Source organism: Dromaius novaehollandiae, chromosome 2 (assembly GCF_036370855.1).
Source record: "Dromaius novaehollandiae isolate bDroNov1 chromosome 2, bDroNov1.hap1, whole genome shotgun sequence".
Lineage (NCBI taxonomy): Eukaryota > Metazoa > Chordata > Aves > Casuariiformes > Dromaiidae > Dromaius > Dromaius novaehollandiae.
Genome location: NC_088099.1, coordinates 104,829,408 through 104,852,326, shown reverse-complemented (window position 1 = coordinate 104,852,326; position 22,919 = coordinate 104,829,408). Strand labels below are relative to the sequence as shown.

General features: G+C 38.6%; 1 long non-coding RNA gene across 2 annotated transcripts in view; it reads left to right on the top strand.

Annotated features, from left to right (window-relative positions):
• Positions 1-22,919, top strand: part of LOC135327552 (uncharacterized) — a 110,131-nt gene that overhangs the window by 81,648 nt on the left and 5,564 nt on the right. Inside the window, exon 1 of one of the 2 annotated variants that reach the window (XR_010387863.1) lies at positions 14,602-14,715. The exons of the other annotated variant lie outside the window; for it this stretch is intronic. This is a non-coding gene — a long non-coding RNA (uncharacterized LOC135327552). Of the gene's footprint in view, positions 1-14,601; positions 14,716-22,919 lie in introns of those variants that run through there. 2 annotated transcript variants of the gene reach the window in all.

The following is a 22,919-nucleotide window of genomic DNA, read 5'->3' as shown; positions in this document are numbered from 1 at the left end:
TCAGAGATGCACTTGAAAATAAGCATACATTTATATGTACTTTGGCTCAGTTTGGAGCTAGACAGCTCCCAGTATTAGTTAGACTTTGCATTCAGTTGTTTAAATTGTGTGTCAGACAAACCAGTCCCCTGATCAGCTCAGTTCCCTTTAACTTCCTCCTGTTTGTCCATATTTTTTTCAAGGCAGCAGTTCCTAGATAAACATAAAATTTCCTCATGCCCAGGCTGTTTGTTACCTATCTCATGAAGTTATGTACTCCACCAAATTGTCCTGGGCTCTCTTCAGGGTTTTTTTTCTCTGAGCCTCATCATATTGCAAATGCATGCCTAGTTTGTTGTCCTCTCTCACTTCAAGTTCACTATCACCATTGATGCTTGTCATTTTTCTTTAAGTCTTATGTAGCTTCCTTGTGTTCAGTGTTCTCTTTGGTGAGTCTTCTCTTAATGTTTCTTCCAGACTAGTGCCACCAACACCTATAATAAATAGATTATTTCCTTTGCTGGATTGTAAACTGCATCCTCCCTCTCCTACGATTTGCTTCTGCAATGTCCTAAACAGCGTTCAGGAGGGCAGGTGAGTGTATGCTGTAGGCATAGGAAAAAGTTCGGTTGGTTTGTCTGGGACTGCTTACGTGGTGAAATGAAACACCTGTGTCAGTCCCTTGCTGTCTGATGCAGCAGAATCGGCACCCTGCTGCTTTCACCCTCTTTCTAACCAGTCAGTGGGCGTACAGCTTGGTGGATGGGAGCAGGGCACTCATGCTCAGTGGTTTCCTGGCAGAATACAGTTTTTTACTTCAGAGAGGACCTCAAGTTGTCACAGTAGCGGTGGACTTCATATTCACGTACTCACCACAAAGTCAATGCCTAGTTACTTTCTCCATGGCTCTGCACTGTGTCTCTGAGAGCAACGCAGAAGCACTCTTCTGGGACCCTCTGAGGTCATGTTGAAGCAGGCAGTTTTGTGGTGGGAGGACTGTGGAGAAGGGGAGTTGCTGAGCCAGATGGCAGAAAGAGAGAATGGGCTGGGGACATAGACCAATGCAGAAAAATGTGGGTACTTTCCACCAGAAAACTGGCATTTCACCAGATAATATTTGGGTCTGCTTGGAGAGGATATTACTGTTTCCATTCTTGCTGTACAGTCCTTTGGCTCCCAGGTATTGCTGTACCATTTCCAGAGTTATTACTGCAAAATAACATTCATATTGACTGATCTGGGAGGCAAAAATAACTTCAGCTGGATATGCGACCCACAATGAAGTTTAATCAGCTTTGTAAGGTATAATTTTGTATCCTACTCTTTAGAATAAATAAATAGAGCATCATTTAAAGATTAGGCATTTTAAAAGACCCTCTGGCAAAGCTTATTTCCATGACCCTTCTATTTATAGCTTTTTGTGAGAAAAGGCCACTGTTTTGCCAAACATTTGATAGAACTTTTAATTAAGTAAACTGGCATTTTATGCAACTTTTTTAGTTAACTATTGGCAGGCATTTCTGATATTTCAAAGGGACTGATGCTGAGTAAATACAACTGATCTTGTATGCTATGGCATCCCATTTTACGTGCTTCTCTTTAAGAGAATTTGACAGGAGTTAAACCCAACTTACACAATAATGATAACATTAATTAAGCAAACTGAGACCCAAAGAGTGTATGTGGAATTGGGTTGTCAGTCTAGACAAGTGCCAACAGATCTTTCCTAAATTGTGTTGTGTAGGCCATTTTGGCTTCTTTTTATAGAGGGTGTTATATAATATTCACTACTCATATAGCTCAGTAGATAACTTTTATATAAAAATCTATAACCTATTTAAAAATAAAGACATGTACCGTACAAGAGAAGAAGCCCAGAAAGTACAAATTTGCCCCTCTGTACATCTCCTCTAGGCACCTGAACGGTATTTTCTGCTATTTATATTCCCAGCAGTTCTTGTGCTTTGCATCTTCTCAGTGTTATGTAACTGTAAAGAACACTATGTGTTTATGTAGACCGAGGAAACTGATTTAAGAGAAGTCTGTCCTGCAAGTAAACCATCACGGATAGGATCCTTATAGTTCTGTGCAAGTCAATATACGCCTTCTTATCTCAATAACTGGAGGCATTTTGTAGCAAAATATATTTCACAATTCATTTTGGTGATATACCAAGCATTTATAGTCAGTCAGTCCCTCTCTCTTTTTCTCTTTATTTAGGTGTATGTTCTCTTGAATTCTCATGTTATTCCCATATATTTGCAATATCTTCTAGCTGTAGTCATTAATATCCTCTGAAGATAGTCTGCAGTTTGCAAAATGGATACTGAACGACTTTTGTGTTCTGCATGTGATATATATCATTATAAGGTGCTTTCTTTAAATGTCTTCTCTCTGAAAATTTCAACCTGTAGCTAATCTTGCTCAGCGCTCCGGTACTGTTATGCAAGTTCAGCTTGTAGTTTATTATAACTCCATGATCCTTTTTTGAAGAGCTGCTAACCAATTATTCTCCATCCTATGACTGTAGAGTTGTATATTTGTGCCAAAACCATAATACTTTGTTCTTGTCTCTACTAAATTGAATACTGTTTTTTGCAGACCATTTCTCCAATTTTCCTACAGGCATGCATATTAATAAGAATAAAGTTGTTCCCCTAAATCAGCCTTAACCAAGTCATTTAGTGAGGATCAGAGGTGTATAAAATGAAATCACAGGAGTCCAAAGAAATGAGCAAATGCAGATGGTAGAGAGGAGAACTGAAATTTAACAGCTAATATCATGATAGTTCAAGTTGTGAAAATAAGTGTTAGTTTTAGGAATATTATTTGTATTGTTGTACAGGTCTACAAGTAAATATAAAAAAGTGTATCATTATACCAATAAACATAATATTAAGCCCTTTTGTGTTAATAATCCAAATAACCAGAGTTAAGTCATTTTGCAAATGAGTGGTTTCTCAAAATGACTAGCATGTGTAATTATATATTTATGTAGGTGCATACTCACATACATTTTACTTAAGAGTGCCTTTATTTGGGTTTGTTCCATAATTTCCACTCTTCTTTATATATACATGTGCAAACATGCACCTAGTGGTTGGAAAAAAGTTGTAAGACCCAGTATGTCTCATATTCATGTGACTTCTCATTATAAAAAGTGCCCATGTGTATGTTTAAAAGCACTGATATGACCACTGGAATGACTGTTAGAGATCAGCCTAATTTAGCCTTTCTAAATACCCGCATAAAAACTGGGCATGTTTCATATCCTTGCTGGTTATTGTCAGTACACCCAAAGTTGCCTGATAATTTCAATTGTAAGAATTCTTTAGCCACAGGCTCAAGGAAACTTTGCACATTTTATTTGCAAATATTTTCATGTACAGTGGGCCACCAACAGTAAAATATAATGCAAAGAACATACAAACATGAATGAGGAATATTAGATCAACATGGCATGCTAATGAAAACACTAATGAAATTCCTCCATCTCTTCCATCACCCCTTTTAGTTTTTCAAGTACATCTTGTCATAAACTACCCTGATTGCTTGACTACTGAGGTGCTATTAATTTCTTTTCTTTCCACAGAGCCAAAGATTTTAAGGCTAGATATGGATGATGTTTTCCCATAATAGCCTGTCTTCTTGCGTAGAGCAAGCCATAGAACCACACAATACAATTTCTGCTTCCAGCCTAGAGTGACTTTGAAATATAGCATCTTTTCAGAAAGAAAGGCAGTTTCAACTATAAGCTGCAAGTGATGGCAAGTCTACCCTATCCATATAAAAACTGACCCAGGGTTTAGAATCCGAATTTCTTTATCCTCAGCTTCAAAACATAAACTATCATTATGCTTTTATTTTCCATACCCTGGTAGACTAAAAAGATGACTGCTACTGGAAACTTTTCTGTTTTCTTTAAGAACTTGTTTCATCTGTTTTACCATTGTCACTGCATTTCCACAATTCTGTAACCCAAAAATCTGATCTGGTTTTACATGTAAATCTAATCAATTAATTAGTTTCAGTTAAAAAAAATAAAAAGAGATTAAAATAGTGAGTGATGTTTGTCGCCCCACATCCAGCCCAGCTCCTGGTCCATCAAAGCTCTCGCATCAAATTCTACTCCTCTTTTCCCAAGTAGAACAATAATCTTTTTGGATTAAAATAGTTACTAACTCATTTTGAAGTTCTTACTGCTGGCTCCCTATCATAGAATATTGTCTTATAACAGCATCTGAAGTGAGCTTGAGCTGTGCTCCATGATCTTATCTTTACCCTATAAGCCACCAATACAGTCCTGTCTTGCAGGATTACTGCAAGATTCATCTGTGTTTATGAAGCTAAGACGAGACAGAAGCCATCGAAGCATACGGTCTTATTAACTAGTAATTAAATTACCATAATGTATTAAAATTGATAGGAAGAATTCTTTAATTCCGCATTGAGCCTTTCTTTTAAGTATACGCTGGTTTCCTTACAGCTCAAGCTGTAAGAAAAAAAAAATCAAAATAAACATGTGCTAATTATACTCCTGGACCTGCTTACATGTCAAACTATTTTTAAAATATTGCTTCATTGTTGAGGGTTAGTGTACTGTAACAGCAAGTGGCAGAACATGTCCTAAGTAGGGATTTTCCATTACATGCAGCAATTACAGACAATTGACATGTGATTATAATAACCAGCAAACTTTCATGAAATAAATGACACCTGAATATGTTTCATAACCTTTTGCCTCGCCCTACCCTGGAATGCATCTGTGCTGCGTGAAGGCTAGGAACGTTTCTGTAGATTGCAAACAGAATTGTTTGAAATCAAGAGAGTGCAGAGGTTTCCAGAGATAGGCTATAATAGCTAACTCAAATGCTGTTTGTAATGGCATTTGGAAGTGTTTACTCTCCTGGGGCTCTGAATATGTTGTCAGCAGCAAAGTGGTGAAGAGATTGGGGTGTCCTCCCTGCCTGTGTAAGGATTACATGCTTGCATCCAAAAGCTTCTGCATTTCCCAGGCCTGGGTCAGTGGTGCCTTGCATTTTAACCTGTTCTCTGCTTACATCAGTGAATACAAAGTGGTGGTAGCTGCTGTCAAATCAGAATCATTTTGCACAGAAGTACAGGAATTGTGCCACTTGCATTTAGTGCCTGAGTCAATTATATAACTATCTATTGCAAATTTCCTTGCTTAAAGCCTGAGTCCAAGCAAACTACTATGTGTGTACAAATGCTGCACCAAGAAAATTAGGTTTGTGGATGTCTCTGGATTTGAGCAGTGACTTGTAAAGATACAGCGTAGGAAAGACATAGCTTTCAGCGAGGGTGGTAGAACTGTATTTCCGTAGACAGAAAGCTTCCATTTAAAGGGCTGTCTGCACACATAGTTCTTTTACATATATGGTGAATAATGTGGAACCACGTTTTTCTTCGTTCAAAGAAAAAAAAGAGCAGTGACTGAGAAAATGGATTTGTACCACTTTGATGCTGACTAGTGTGTGATATTCTACTATTACACTATATACTGATACTTTTTGCCTAGATTATTGCCTTTCAGCATCCTCAAAATTGTTTCTCCCTGCCACACAGCAATCTTCCTTCGTAACAGTCTACTCACCTTGTGACCTTATTTCTCCTCAATACAGATTTTTTTCCCTCTTGCTGCCCACAAGCAAAGATTTTTTCCTCCCCAGTGGATTCCTTGATCTTCCACTCACCAGCGCCAGTCTGGGACACTCCTCTGAGTGTCATGCCCTCTCTTCAGGTCTTCTCAGGACAACATGACTAAACTGGTGAGAGAAAAATAAATAAATATGTAAACAGATGAAAAGAGTGCAGCTGGAGCTGAGGAACCGCACCTTACCACTTCTTTCTTTCTTCTATTCTTCTAGTGAAGAACAAATTCTTTCAAATGCAGATGTCCACTTGGCTGATGTAAATCAGGATCACAGAGAAAGCATGGATAGATATTGTAAGATATTTCAAATACATAACTGCTGTATAGTGTTGAGAATATTTTTACAATGCAGCTGGACAATAAGTAGTAGGTTCCTAGCAATTCCATTGTTTTCTGCCCACTGTGAATTTTGCTGTATTTTAACAAAGGCTGTTAGTTTGTAGAGTTTATTCATCTTAAATGTAATAAACAACTTAACAATTCTGACATTTGAACTTTAGAGAACCTTTAAGAACTCTTAATTGCTCAGCTTTAAAAAAAAAATCAAGGCCCAGCACAGAACAGATGTATAGTAATAAACTTATCTCATAATGTCAAATGATTAAACAGTGGATTCTTTTTTACATTTAAATATACAAGACTTTCCATTAAGGGGCTTTGTTGACTCTGATAACAGTTTCACAACCATTAAGTTTATTTCTACAGCTATTTGTTAAAAGCTAATAGGGAAAATAATAGAAACTAATTGAAAAGCAAAGCAAACAGAGCAGAGCCTAGAATGTTTCAGTTAATAAGCAATAGAGATTGCATTGATTTCATTTTATAAACAACATTAATCCTCAATAACAATTAATGTGCAGACAGGTTGCTTGTTTAAGTTATCAGATAAGATGGCCTACTCAGGTATATATCTGGGGAAGTAATTTGAAAAGGATATGAGGATTCAAGAAGCTATTGATCTATCCATCCTGAGCTTCTGTCATGAGAAACGGTCTTGGCAAGATGCAGTACTTCCATTTTAACATTTTAAAAACCACTGCTGCTCAAAGAGCAGTGCAAAAATTCCTGCAGCTGGAAAACTTTTCAAGCCTGAACAAAAACTGTAAAGTTTCAAAAGTAGTTTTATGTGTTTTTCCCAAACTATGGAGATGACTGAACTGAGGTGTCAGTTAGTGTCCATTCCTAGTGCACAGAGAGTGGAAGTGAACGCTTGCACCCTCAAGTAAAGCTGAATTCAGATTCAAGGCTATAGGAGGGTTTGATCCTGGGTATCCTCTGCCAGCAGAAAACTGCAAAAGCTGTTCCTGAAACATGTCTGCTCCTAAGTCAGGAGTGGAACATAATCACCTTCCAACTTTTGGCTTAGAACTGAAAAGGAGGCTGAAAAATGGTGATGTGAATGCAAATATCCACTCCGGAAATACAGAGAAAAGCTTTTTGCATGTTATATAGAGGACAGTAATGTAATTTTCACAGCTCTGGTGCTGGCATGTATTATTTGCAATTACTCTATGGCTCTGTATGCTAGGTGGTGATTGAAAGCCTCTTGAGGTATGTTGATGTAGCCGGCTGTGGAGGTGCTCTGTTTTGTTTAGCTGATGGTGTAGCAGTGGCTGGGAGAGCAGCAGCACAGACACAGCATGGCCTGGCTGCCCTCTTTTAGTCTCATGAAAAGTCCAGAGACTTACCTGAGCTACAAGCCTGTCCTGAAGGTCATGCTATCCCACCAGAGTTGCTGCTGGTTCCTGTGCAAGGCTGGTAAGAGAGAGCTGGGTAGACGTGCTGTGCTGCAGTTTTATGTTTGGTTATAATGTGGACATAAAGATGGAGCTGTGAAGCTGCAGATCAGGCAGGCATGGACTGAAGGCCTCTGGCATAGTCAGAGTAGTAGGCACCTTGGCCCTTGCCTGATGCGTAAGCTGCATGAACAGCCTGCTCTCTTCATCTCATTATCTGCAGACTGCAGTGGACTTGCTATGAAAAATTTGCTATGAAAATGCCTAATGGGCCACAGTCTATACACAGCTTGGTGTGGAAAGGTCATCTAGCCTTAAATCCATGTGTTTAGTGCAGTAACCCATGTTACGAAAGTGGGTGTTTGGGCTCAGTTTTCTCCTTTGACAGAGGGCACATTGAAGCTGCATGTTGTTCTGTCAGCAGTGCTGTGACTTACTGTTCTCCTGCTGAAATTGTGCTGATTTTCAGGGACTGGTTCAACATCCCTTAGATGAAAAAGGAAGACAGAGAATCTGAGTGTGATTCTACCATCTAATGTTTAGGCACTTGCATGGGAAAGAAGACACTTCGATGTCAGTACCTGATTTACTAAACATGCAATATGAAGCTGTGAAACAGGCGGTAGACAAGGTCTGACGCACTGGTCTCCTCCATCCAGCTGAGTGTCCCAGAGACTATGCTCTCTCTCTGGCCCAGAAAATAACTGATTATTCCAAGTACTATGGAATAGCTTCCACAGGAAAGGAAGATGTTAATCCCAAACTGCTCTTTTAGGAGAATTGATTCCAATTCTTTTGTTGTGAGGAGGAAAATGAAGCCCATTCTCCTATGGATGTGGGTGGGGTCTCTGGTGCTGAGCCAGGTGGATAAAACAGGGGTAACTTCCTCCAGCTGCGCTTTGTGAAAAATGGAAAGTACTCTCCTACTTCAGATTTTAGTGGAGTCTGACTGTAGCATAGGATTTTGAAACCCAATTAGAGTGTCCTAAGCCCTAGGAAAGGATAGGATTTCAGACACGGTCTTCTCAACAGCATTTTCTGTTCTGTAGAAACCCTAGTCTGTGAAAAGAATGTTTGGGCAATCTCACCTCAAACCAGAAAAGGCCAGGAGCTGCCCTGAGAAGGTCTGCTTGAAGGGCATGCCTTTTTCTCCTTTCTGAACTGAAATGATGTCCTGTGCAAATGAACACTGAGATCAAACTCAGGACTGTGGTGGAGAAGTAAAATGGAGAAGGGCCGTGTTAGAAGCTTGTAATTTAATATTCATTGTTCAAAACAAAATGCATTCCACTGTATTCAGATCAAATTTTAAAAGGGAGCATTACACCGCACTATATTTTTGCATATATTCTCATTCCTATTTGGATAGTATATATTATCGATTAAAGATAACAATACAGATTGTTGGAATCATAAGATGACTGAGAGAGAAGCTAGCAAATTGACATAAATGAAAGCATTTACTGCAGGCACATATCTGTTTATTATAAGATTGCCTGGGTTTAGCAGAGCAGACCAGAAAAGATGGTAACAAAAAGGAACCAACAGAAATGTCTGTTTTAAGGCAGAAGCTTGCAGTTTCCCCAGGTAAAAATTTCCTGTTAGCTTTTGCAGTCCTTGGAGAGTAGCCAACTGTCATCAGTTCCTAGTCAATATTTGTGTAATGCTCTTTGGCAAGTCACGCCATTTGCTATTTGCTCGATCAATGTATAATGACTCAATGACTCAATATTATAAAACTCAATGACCTGTGAAACTTCAACATTTACATTTCTGTTAAAATCTCAAATAGTTTTTTATTAGTAGGAACTCAAGCTAAAATGCCAATCAGATAAGCACAATGACAATTATTAGCTATTTTCTTAGTCACATTGAGACATATTCTAGTGCTCTTTCTAAGACCAAATAATATGAAATGAATGAGATTACTCACAGGGAAAGATAAAATTCATCATACATTAGTGAGACTGGAAGATGTGGAGATTAGAATCTGTCCCAGGCAGCATCAAAACCCTATCTGACTTTTCTTGTCTTATTCAGCCTGCTTACTATGGCATGTTGTAGGGATTGTGCCAAAATAGGCATAAAACGTTCACTGTCTTATAGTGCTGGTCAAATGTTTCACAGGATCTCTCTGGATGGACAACAATCAGCCATCTGATTATCAATGTCTGCATAGTTTCACAATATTCAGAATGGTAAATATATTACAAACTGAAATCCTGACCCCAATGAAATCAAAGTAAGATTCTATTTCATTTACAACCTCCTGAAATGCTCAAGTTGCAGCCTGTTGCCTATATTCACACTAGCTTATGGCAGCATAAAACAATTTTTACCACAACTTAAACTATAACTATGTGAGTAGTTAGTGCAGTCTCAGTACTAGTCAGACCCTACTTTTCCTTCCATTGTTGAATAAATCACCACGTTGCTCATGTTGGGTAAAACCATTGTGAATTAATGAGCATTGCTGAAAGAGGGGACCAGGGCTGTTGCAGCTCATTTGGGTGTTTACCCAGGCACCATGACTCCATGCAGAGGCGCTGGCTTCTGCAACTGCATTTCTGTTGATGGGGCACTCCCAGTATGTTTCAGTGCAAAGTCAAAGCTGGAAATGTAAACTGCTACTGTAGGTGGCCTACATGGTTTAAAGTTATATGTTTGACTGTCCTGAAAGCATTAAAAAAACTCAGGCAGGTCATTAGGTCTGAGAGGCAATTCAGGAATTTGGTCCTTACAGTGCTCCAGTTAACACTCAGTGGTGGATGCTGTGGCCACTTAAGTTAACATTCAGCAATCTAGATTAGGTTCAGTTGTGAGGGGAAAATACTACAAATAAAAAGAAGTTCTTAGTAATAATCTTACCTAGTTAATAGTAAGGGATGGTATAAGGAACTCTCTACAGACCTCTGAGGGACAGTACTTGGAAGATTCAAGGAAAGAGGAAGATAGCAGAAGATGTGATATATGATAAGAGAAAGCTCTCTGCTGGCCAAATGAGCAATGGCTCATTTCCAGGCCAGGTAAATGGAACAGGTAGGTATACGAGTGAGCGGTGGCTACAGTCCTTCAGGAGGTAGGGTCTGAATTTGTAAGCTTCGGCAGCTGCACCAAACACTATGAGGTGCATTCCTCCAGTGAAAGATTGGTGATGTGCACCCAGTCAGAACTGCTCACATTTTACATTTGGAGTAGCTCCTGTACACTGCTCAAAACCGCTTGTGAACCAGGAATAGTTAAGATAGGTGAAGCATGTCAAATAAGACAACACATGAGGGGAAAAATATTTTCTGGTTGCAGACACAAGAAGAAAGATAAGATTTATCAGACTATACCAATATCTCTGAAGAGTTTTTCTGACAATTTTAGCTGATTCTGACCATGCTGGGCATGGTACGGCACTTCTGTTCCAGCAACACTTTGTGTCACTCCCTTAGCACAATGGGCTCTGTTTACTTTGCCCTGTATGAATGCTCTGTAAACATATGTGTATATGTAAGTACAGGTTGTTACATGCACTAACTACTTAAAGCAACTAGGAGCAACTGTTGGGTCACTATTTGCATGAAGAATGTGTGTGGGTTTATCTTTATGCAAAAGGCACCAGACACACCTGCTAGAACAAACAAAATGTTTCTAGAAAAAACAAACCTGCCTTTTGCTTTAGTGAATATCTGCAGTCCTTTCTTTTGTGTATTGCACCATTTCGCCACACGTGGAACGTCCATACTGGCTCAGGAAAGTTTGTGCTGCCCTGATCCATGTGAACCTTGAAGCAAATGCTCAGGAGACAAATTAAATCAGAAATAACGTGAGGAAAGGCTACAGGGGTGAGAGAACCCATCTAGCACGGGAAAACTGAGGGTATCTCAACACAGTACAATGCTGAGCAGAGCCAACCAGTATTTCTAAGCCATGCTGAACAGTTGGACATAGCTACATTAGGCAGCATCTTAAACTACCTCAGTACCACCAGTGCTTGCTTGTCAGACCTTGGCCGTAATGCAGCTTGGTGCTGTCAGAGCAGGTCTGCCCATCTCATATGGCGCTTGCACCAGCATTATCCTGGCCATTCTTTCTTTTAGGACAGGCCAATGCCATTTTTGATAGGGAGGGAGGCATTCAGGCTGCTTGTGAAATCAGGCTCTTGTGTCAGGGAGAGGCAGCTGCCTCATCTCATGGGCAGCCTCGGCAGAAGTCCCTGCCAAGCTGATCTCCTGCCAAGCTCCTCAGTCCCACTGTGTTGCACTCAGAAATGTACCACACTTTTCTTGCCCTGCTTCATACAGTGAAAAGGGGTTGTTCGGTTCTGGGAGTGAAAATGTCCTTTGGAGGCTAAAGTTCAATTTCCCCTGCCTACCTTTTGTTTATTCTGTTTGCACCATAGTAAATGAAGTCTCACCCACAGCTAACTCCATTTAGAAAGTCTGCAAGGCTGCTGAGCCTTTTAAAAAAGCTCTGTTAATCATGTTATATGAATAAGAAAATTGGAGCTATCAATCAAATATGTATAAAAATACTGAATAGGGTAGCCCTCCTGGGAATAAGCAATGAAAAAGCCTCGCAGTACTGAAGGCAAACCACAGATGTTGCTCGTTCTCCTCATGATTTGAAGCATGTGAACAAGAAACTACATGGACATTGAAATAACAGTGACCGTGAAATAAAAGGAATAGTGAAGCAAGGAATACAAGTTTAGGATAAGGTGCAGTAAGTAGCAGCATGTTGAATATATTAATAAAAAAGGAATAGAAAGTTCTGGTGTTCATTATTGCTCAGTGTGTGTTGTTAGGAACTACGTTCACTGTGAATGGATGAAGAGGGTCTATTAATGGGCAGGATGAACTGTAATAGGTAATTTACCTTCTGATGTTTCTCATCGCAAATATAAGAATTTCCTTCATAAGTATCTGCACATACAGTTCTGAAATCAGTTTTCAGTGTCATGAGAAGGATACACCTACAGAGCTCTGAACCTGCTACAGTACTCTCATAGTTCTCAGCCAGTGGACTAATGATGTGTCACTTTGTGTTGATTTCCACACCTGGATCACTTGTTATCTACCTAAGCACACTAAGGCTCACTATGGCTTGTTTTGGGTCTGTCCATCATGCCCTCCCCCCCACCCCTCCTGCAATCTTAACCTGCTCGCACCTTTGGTGGAGAAGGAGAAACTCGAGCGGTAGTTTCTTCATCTCTCTGTGAACTCGGATGTCATTGTGAACCTGGTTAATCTGTGCTGTCAAACAAGGCGGCTTTTTGCTAATGGCAGTGAAAAAGAAAAGAAGTAAATGCCTTTATCATCAGGCTTATAAACTGCAACAGAAAGGGAGGATGATGCTACCAGGATAAATGAAAGAATGATTTGCATATTTGCATACATCTACTTACATATGCATATATTCTATGAAACATATTTAGTGAAATCCCACTGCAGTTTCCCAGGAGTATTGCTGAGTGAATGAATGAGTAGACAGGGAAGCCAATAAGTCATACAAATTCTTTTCAAGCCACTCCACTGAGGTCACAAACTTTGCATTTTTTGACCAGTGGAGTGACCTCTGAAGTGATTTTGACCTACTATTACATTTTAAAAAACAAGACTTTGGTCTTGCAAAGATTAGCACACCTGCTTCTGGTTAAACATGTAAGTAATCCTCAGGAATTCAGCATGATTCTTTGCATACTTAAAGCTCTGCATTGAGTATGCATGTTTTATATCTTCAGATCTGGGATCCCCCATCACTACCAATGTGTATACTTGCAGAAAAACCTATTAAATCTGAAAAAAAATGAGCTGAATATGAGCCCTCTTGTCTGAAAGTCAGTGTCATCTGTTCAGGAACTGTTTGAAAAATGCTACTGAAAAATTGAGACAAGAGCAAAACTAAATGAGCATCAGAAACATGCAGTGCTACAAAAAAATCTAAAGGAATGTATGTAAGTAGAGCTATCCAGCAATACAGACTGACAAATCATGTTCTTTTTATCCTCTTTATCAATTACAAGAAAAGGTATCTCCATTATAGCATTCACATTTCATTCCTCTAGCTTAGATTTTTATGTATGAACAAAATTCACAATAGTTAAATAACGCTCATCACCCATTACCTTAAAATTAGCCCTATAATCACTACAGTTTTTTTCTGCACTTAGGAAGCTTGTAATAGTGCTAGACAGTGCTGCTCCAGTAATATTCTCTGTTCAGACTGCGAATATCATCACAGCTTTTATTGTAAAGGAACTGAAGGATTACACTGATGCATCTTTTCAGATGTATCGCTAATGTGATGATGGTTTGTTGTATTTTTAACTACTCTGCTTTACCTATGCATATGTTACACAATCTACAGAACTGTATAGAACATAAGTGAGTTTTAAACAGAAAATGAGTTTTAGAAAATGAATTTTAACAGAAATGAGGCAGAAATCAGCTTCTCTTTTAGGCCTAATTATATCCCTTATATAAGTGGAGCCAGCTGGGTTTTTTTTCTTCTTTCTTTTTCTTTTTCTTTTTCTTTTTCTTTTTCTTTTTCTTTTTCTTTTTCCCTCCTCTCTGCTTCTTCAGTTGCTAGAAAGCTACTCTAGCTCAGTGCCTATCAGGTTACTGTTGCCAAGGAGTTTAGAGCTGTGGTTAGAGAGGACAATCTACTGTCAGTCATCTCATCTGTATGATCACAGGTAAACTGTTTTCTCAAGAATACTGGCTTTTTGGCCACTCTGTCATGTGCTGCCCTCTGTCATTTGGGTGCTCTTGAAAGAAGCAAGTTACTGAGGCACCCAGGACAAAGTCTCATGCTTAGCTTAGCCCCAGTGTGTGGGGACTCTTTCTTTTTGCCATGAGCCATCATCCATGTAGAGAGCATCCTCCTGGTCTACAGTGTTTAGAGGACTGAAATGCATCTCATATTCCAGTTTTTTACTATGCCAGCCATATTGGAGGACTTAGTTTGAGCTGTTGTAGGAGACCTCTTTTTTTTTCTATTCAACAGAAAGTGTTTAGGCAGTTTGAAGAACTCTTGTCTCCCTTCCCCCATTTGAGCTCAAGTCTTCAATTAGATGTAATTGAAAAAGGTGGAGTAAATGGCAGGTGCCTGCCTCTTTGGAAGCTGTAATTATGAGTAGCTTGCAGACTTGGAATTTTGATGACTGAATAAATAAAAGCAGATGTGTTTGCATATGCACTGACAGTGGTATTGACAGGATGATACAGGGATGTTTGCAGCTCTGTAGCAGTCTGTAGAATAAAGGCAAAAGTGAGGAGTTTGGGCTTCTTTCACCCTGGAAAAAGATCGTCTGTTCTGTCCATGTCAGTGGATGAGGTGAATTTCTATCCTGTCTATGAAATATAATAACAACTGCAGTTGGGACTTTGGCATTTGTTTGTGCTAGCCATAGAATTTCCTTTCAACATATTCAATAATAAGTCTTTTCTTTGTACTTCTATTTCTATTTTTACTCTTATTTTCTCAGCTTTCTACAGGTGAGGAACGACCTAGAATCTGGTTAGAACTTGGGATATGCTGTCAAGTAATCCTGTCTCCTAATATCAAAGTAATGCTACAAAGAAGGCCATGAAAAGACTCCTGATTCCTTTAAAAGTTCTGTTGTACCCATGTTGTAGCATCTTTATGAAAAGTGGGGGAAAAAATGGTGAGGAGAAAGTATTGCTTGGAATGGAATAATAGAATATTTGGGTAACTAAGTTCTTTACAAGGTTTACGTGTTTCCTCTGCCATGGCCTGCAGGCAGTGATGCTGGGGATGAGGCAGGTTTTGATAACAAACCAAATGAGAACAAGCTGTTATCTAATCTATGGCATAATAAAATATTGATGCTTCTAAGACATTAACTGTCTTTTCCTCATATGTTGTTAACTTGCCATCATTATTGTATCTGATACCAAAAAATGTTCTCAGAATACTGTTTGGTCAGCAGCTATCTGTTTTTTCATTATCTTGTATGTTCAAGATTCATCTACCTTATTTTTATGCTGTATTCTGTATGTGCAATCATGGCATAGTCACTGTTGAAGATGACTCACCCTTTTTTAAATTTACAGAGGCCTTGGGAGAATACTACTTGGTATATTTTTAGCACACTTCCTGAGCTTAGTTCCAGAATGGTGTGTTAGTTTAAGATAATTTCTTTTATCCTATGTAACACAGACTTTATACACAGTTAAACTTTGGTAGACCTCCTCCAATCTGGTTCTTCCTACATAGAAGGGGTTCTAAATTACTGCATCTTGCAACTTTCTTCTGTTTTGTTTATAGGTAAGGTTAAGTAGCCAAAATATAAATTAAAATAGCTAGAGTGGCAATTATAGAAGTTTTGATGGTATACATAGGACTGGGGGAGTTCGACATAAGGAGCAGTGATGTAAGAAGGTCTTTATTTTCTCAACACTTGGCCTCTGTTGTTGTAAATGCAATTTCTCAGGAACAGTATCTGTGAAAGCCTATAGAAAGGATGCTTAGGAAACAGCTTTACTCGTCTCTTTATCCTGCACAAAAATCAATTGCCATGGATATGTTTTCATTACTCCCTAAGGAAGAATAGAGGAAAAGAAAAAATCTAAACTGAAAGCAGAATAAGCAAATAATGGATGAGAAATGAATAGAGATAACTTTAAACAGTATGTCTCCTCCTGTGTTAGACTGTTACAGGTTTTTTTAGACTACTGTCTTTTTTAAATTCAGCTATTCCCCATTAACTCATACTTCCTTTATGTTTTCCCCCTATATTGTGCTCATTGGAATAGTTTATTTCTGCAGCTGAGTGTCCATGATGTTGCGTAGTGAGGCCCTTCAAACTGAAAATGTTTTCATTCTTTGCTTTCCTACAGCTGGAAGAAAGGCTCTGGTCTGTGAGACATCTGCTTTCTAATCATTGGACCCACTATTGTGTTCTCCTTTGTTGTGTTTTATAGACCTGCAAAGTCACATCTGCCTTTACGCACTTGCACAATGTGCATTGTTTGCTCCAACAAAGCTATTTTGACTTATGTCTTGTTTCTACCACATATCTGGCATGATTCCTCAAATAACTTCCTTGTGCCCAAGAACCACGCCAGTTTTACACTGAATGCAGAAAATGCTAAAGTATATCAATATGATGAAGTTTATTCTCACGGAAGTCATTCACTTCTGCCTCTGTTGGTTCAGTCTTGGAGTTCTAAAGTATTCTTTTGCCTTTATTCATTACAGTAAAAGCTGTGCTAGTGTTGCAAGTTCAATGACTATAACATAGATCTGTGCTGTGAGAACCCAATTTAGCTTTAGTGTTCTTTTTAGATGATAACGTAGCCTCCCGTTGCGTGTGTTGTGGAACAGTAATCTAGAAGATGGGAGCATGTGCTTACATTTCCACATGTGGTCCTAATTCTTGATTATAGCCTTCCTCCTACTGTAAGCACTATAGCTAATGTATAGCTTTGAATTTTTAGGTAGAAAATTAGCAACAGGTGCACTTAATAAAAAGAAATTACATTTGCTATCTAAGATCATCTTCCTGCCTTGACTGGTGTGAAGCAACTCCTGGAAGCTCACTGCCAGCAGAGGTTTTGCTACTAATATGACTACAGTACATAGTAGCAAAGTGGCGTTTTTACCTGCATAATTATTTCTTGCTCCTGTTCCCTTGAAGAAAATAAATGAAGGCAAAAATTCCAATTGGCAAATAAAGTTACTTCTGTGTCACAGAGCTGGTAGTGCAAATGTTTTTGTCACTGGAAGTACTTCTTCCCAAGCCTTGTTGCTACCAGAAAGTCAGTTAAGCAGGTCATATAATGCTGGTCTGAACCAAGAACAACTGTGATGTGAAGATAAAAAAGGACCACAAGGAAGGAGAAAATGGAAGTGGTTTTCACAATCTCTTATTTCATTATTCCATTTCATTTTTTATTATTTTTCCTTATATTAAAATAAAAAATGTCAGCATTGGTGTTTTCTTCAGTCTGGTCAAGGAGAGGAGAAAAAATAGAATAGCTGGAAAACAGAAATTAAAAATATTATTAAAAGTGTAAAAACCGGCATAAAATGTACAATGGACAATGCACATCCAACTATAGTATGAAAGTTATCCAGTCATAGCATAAACTGTTTTAAGATCTAGCGATCTTCCTCTTATACAAATTGGAGAGCTGGAGACTGTGAGGGTGAGCTGCAGGGGAGTGTTCACATGAATAAGAAAGGAGACAAAGACAGGCCCTCATATCACAATAGTACAGTGCAGCTATTGTCCTGGATATGTGAGCCAGAAGTGAACCACTTTCACAAACTCTTTTGAATTATTAGGAAATATTTTGAAGAAAAAAATATTCATATCTCAAAACACAATTCAAAGGTTAAAGAAAATACAAGTCACTGTCTGGATAGCAAGAAAACTTGCATCTTCTGGTGTTCAAATAGCTATGAAGATCTAAGTGTATGAGTCACATTCTGAGAAGTGGAGCAGAACCTGAGTTGAAAGGACTTTGATTTCAGATCACGGATAGGCTAACAAAGACATTCTGCTGTTCAATATATGCTGCAGGTCTACTTCCCCTTCAAGCCCGTTTTGGGCTGATGATGTGGGCTATAGAGTGTACTCGTGTGCTGCTTACTTGCCTAACAGGACTGGTCCTTGTGCACTTACCATATACTTCAGCCCACTGATTCTTTGCCCAGAGATCCGGTTCCTGCCAGTAAAACCTTCTGCTAGAGTATTCATATCAAGTACTCATAAAGTGCACAAAAATGGTTTTAAAAGTTAAAAGTGTATATATATGGAAACTATTTAGTAGTACTTCATTCAGAACAAGTGAGGAAATATTAAAAAGTGGGAATTGATTATATGATATGTTGGAGGGAGTGTAATATTTTGAATTGTGCAACACGAACTGCAATGAAGTAAGAAGCATGTTACAACCAGAACATGATTGATAGGATATAAAAGATCATCAGTTTTGATGCAATTTGGAGCTTTGGCAGTTACACTTTTGATGAAACACTTGATTCTGATGATGTTCTTATGCTTGTATAAAAACATCCCTTATTATGCCATATAAGCTGTCTATTGCTGTAGCTCATGTTCCTGTAATGGCTTGAAACCATCATGAGAATTTACTGGTTCTCTTGGAGGCTGGTATTCCAATGGTAATTCTTTCACATTTAATTGTGAAAATATTAACCTGAAAGTTATGGCCCCATTTTTGTGTGTATGACCCCAGAACTGATGCAGAGAGTTTGCATTGTCAGTGGGAAAAAATTCCTTTTAAAATTTTTTAAAAAAAAAAAGAGTGAGAGAGAAATTTTTGATGAAACAATGAGTTAACGGGGAAAGAAAAGTTATGAGCCATCCACCCAGACACGCTGCATTGTTTTGTCTTCATTTTGTCTGTTGCTGATGTGTCCAATCACAGTGTGCCTCTAGTGGTCCATTCACAGTAGGCCACCAAGTCACTGTTTCGCACAGACTTGCCACATTTCTGTGCTATTTCTCATTTCACTGATTTACTGTACTGTACTCCAAGTTAATGTAATCAGTAATTGTTCCTTTAGCAAACTTATTAAATGCCTGAAAATATCATCTATATCTGATGTGGAGAACATCTTTTGTGCCTTTGTTTCAATGATGTTCTGCTTCTAGTATTTCTAGAATAAGCATCCTAATCTTTAAGGATTAGTTGCCCTGTTGACAGCACTCTCCTAATTAATAATCCAGGTAAGTCAATCATAAAAGAGGCCTTTTCTATTTCATGTGATATGTTGAGTACACACACATGTGGTTTGGCTAATATTAACTCCATGGGAGTAGGAAAGTCACTCTTTGGATGACTAAGAAGGTGGTTCCATCCCACCCCAAATTTTCATAACAAGGTACGCCGCTTTGGTTCTTGAAAAGCTCTGTCAAATGCTGTCTGTCTCTCAAAAAGGGCAACATATGGTGCCTTATAGGCAGCCAACATGCAATATTGTGTTTATTTCTCCCAGTATAATTTACCATCTTTTTGTTTCATCTCAATTTCACAGCAATTTCAATTGTGGTATTTTTATCATGTGTATTTTATTTTTATTTTTATTTTATTATTTTTTCTGCCAGAGCATTTTAGCAAGTTCTTAGCAGTCTTCTGTGCTTCAGTCTTTGGAATAGCGTGGCACTTCCCTGAAAATGTGTCCATAGTCATTTCCTGTTCTAAATACTGCAGTATCTTATATTATATCACTGTATGTAACTCTTGGCTAATAGTGCAAGGAAAGAAAAAGTCTCAAAATTATTTTTCATCGAAAAACACAGATATATTTATTTACTTTGCTACTACAAATATTCTTCCTCTAGGTTGTGACCGGGTGAATTCCAGGCCCATTGAGGCTAATGGAAATTTGGCACTTGGCTTCAGAGGAGCCAGGATTTCCACCCAGATTTTTATTTGCTTGGAGAATTAAAACTGAAAATGATTATTGACAGAAAACCCTGGAACAACACAGCAATTTTCTTTTTTTAAATAGCATGATTCAGTCACTTCTGCTTCTGGCAAATAATGATTTTTTTCAACACTGTGTGAAAGTAATTTATCAACTGAACCTTATGTTTTGCTTGGCTTTTCTTTTAAACCATTACCTGTTGTTATCTGTGTGATGATAGGATCAAGAAGTCCTAGCCACAGATAGGAACCTCACTGTTGTATAAACAGAGAATGAAAAGACGGCCTTATTAAAGCTTGCCAAGTACGTACTTACCAAAAGATGAGGGAACATGGGAAAACACTAGGACAGTACCGATCGGTATGTTAGGACGTGCATTGGCCTAACCTGGGCAGTGTATTGGCACCTTAGCAGCCTCATCTCAGGTTTTCCTAGGTGTCATGACAGAGGAAAACTTCAGAGAGGGATTTTGAGGAATATAGGCAAGAGCTTTATGGATGTTTTTTTCAATCAGGAAGAAAAGAGAAAGGGGTGTGTGTTTAACATCTAGAAAGGAGGTAAGGGAAACCGGGATTATGAGCTGCTGCTTTTGATAGTGAAGGAAAGAACATAGGTGGGGCAAAAAAAAGCCTGGAAAGTGCAGGGAAGTGATTGTGAATCAGGAATAGTAGTAACAGGAGGACCAGTGAAAATGGATAGCCATTTCTTAGGAAAGGAAACTTTCTGAATTCACATCTCCCTTCTGCTGTTGTCCTCAGCATGGCTTCTTAACACAGATCTCTGGTGTTTCTAGTGTTGGTTGAATTCAGAATCCAAAATTCAGTTTCTGTTCCAATAAATATCTAACATTCAGACACTTCTGCCACATCTTAAGCAAGTACTTTCTGAATTGGGTGTAGGCCAGCTGGAAATAAGGTGAGAACAGATTTTCTTGCAAGATTTCTGGTACAGACAGCTTTTGGCTGGACTGGAGACATTTTGAAAAGAGTATTTTTTTCATGCTACTTCAGCATTTCTTCATCCAGTCAAAGCCAGGAAGTGCAGGGATAATAATTTAAAAAAAGAAAGAGACAGAAACCTAGTTGAAAAGCTACAGTAACTGACACAATAGAAATAGGATAAGCAGACAGACATTTTATTTGAAACACAGTAATGTGGGTTTTCTTCCTTCCATGATGCAGATGAACATTCAGGCTGGTTACTCTCACACTGTGACCCATTGTTCCTCTTCAGTTAATATACACGAATGGCAGCCATTCCTTCCCCTAAATATTTTTAAGCTTTGAGGATTTTTGAAATCTCCGTCTGCCCTTTATTTTCCATATAGTGAGAGTATATGCCTAATCTAAAGTCAAATGTAAATAAGAGTACACCACAATTTGAAAGCACAAAAGCAGAGTCACCTAGAAAGGCCCCACGAGACAGTGTGGTGAGAAGGGACTCAGAAACTGCCTGTCTTCAGATTTAAATATGCATCATCAGGAATATGGCCTCACCTCTGTCTTTATTGTCGAGTTGAACCTGTAGCTCAGTGTAGGTGTCTGAAACCTGGATTTCAGGCTTGTACAGGGCTATTTGAAAATTCCAAGGCAGATCTGCCTTTCTTTTCTTTTTCATCTCAAGTTCACTCTGTTCACTTCTTGACTCATGGCATCACATTCCTCTGCCTCTGCTCTTTCAGAATTTTATTTCCTGTCTTACTTTTTCTAATCCCTTCTTATTTGAGCACTTTGGTCATGTAGACACTCTTTATTGGACTCTATATTTTTCTAATAGTGGTGGGAAGAGGAGATAAATATTGTTCTTGTGTGTGAACTTGGGTAAGCTTTATCGTGTGTGTTCTTTTGACTGTTAAGCCATATTTCCTGCTTTCTTTGTTAGCCACAGCAGTATGTAACTTTCCTTCCTTTGTCCTATTCAAATTCTTAAAAAAGGAATCAATTCAGAAAGCAGTTATAGGTTCATGATTTCTAAATTTTCCGATTTCCTTTTTCTTTAACTTGCTCTCCAGAGCAGACTCTTTAACTTGGTGAGAATAAACACTTTTCCCCAGCTTATCTGTGCCATACCACAGGTGCTCAATACACATCTTCAGTTTCTTAACTTGAATAAATACTCATACTCTTTCTGATCACAGAAGGTTAAGAGTCAAAAGTGGTGCTTCTGTGCTTGTGCAGCAGGGTGCCTGATATTACAATGGCTAGAGCTGGACAAGAAATAGCTTTCCTGTCTCACAGTTTGGTGTTGAAACTGTGGCTTTCATCCCAGTTGTGATCATTTTGAAATTTTTTGCTTGGATTACAATCTTTCTTTTTCACTATAACTACTAGGTAGTTAGGAAGGTTTTTTTAAGCAAAAAACACTTTGAACTGAACGTGGCGCTGTGTTCATTTTTTAAATATCCAGACAAAATGTTTTATTTGGAAACTTCTTTCTTTGTTAAAAATTTTTCAAATTGGGAAATTTATCAAAAATAAAAGTGATTGCTTCCTGAAAAAAAGTATTTGTTTTGACAAATGGGACATTTTTAATGAGATTTTCATGGTCGGAAAACACCCAAGTGGCTCCTCTAGAGGCTTATCAGTTTAGCATAGTGATACATTAGAGTGTTGCTTTAAATTCTGTAATTTCACTGCTCAGTCAGTAGTAATATATTTTTTTCCTAAAGCCTGATCCAGAGCTTATTGTACTCAGCCACTCTTTGCATTTAATGGACTTCACACCTGAAAGATTTGAAGCACTTGACAGATATTAGTAGCTTCTTGTGGCATCTCTGTGGAGCTCAGCAAATTTTCTCAGTTATCCAGATGTCAAAACTGAGGCACACAGAAGGCGAAGGGACTTGCCCAAGGACATTCGTTGAGTCAGTAGTGGGAACTTGAATGGCAGCAGCATCTCATTCCTAGACTTGGGCCTTCACAGCACAGAAAAGATAAACGTGGACAGCAGCAATAATCTTAATTTTCCAGGCTTTCATTCATTGGTGATTCCAGTGGTGAGTAAGAGTTTAGAGCTCAAGTGGATGCGCAGTTTATTAAAAGTTTTGTGCAATGCTCACTCTTGCTGCTGTTAGGGGAGAGCCACTCGAGCTGAATAATAAAGTGCTGCTTCTGAGGGAG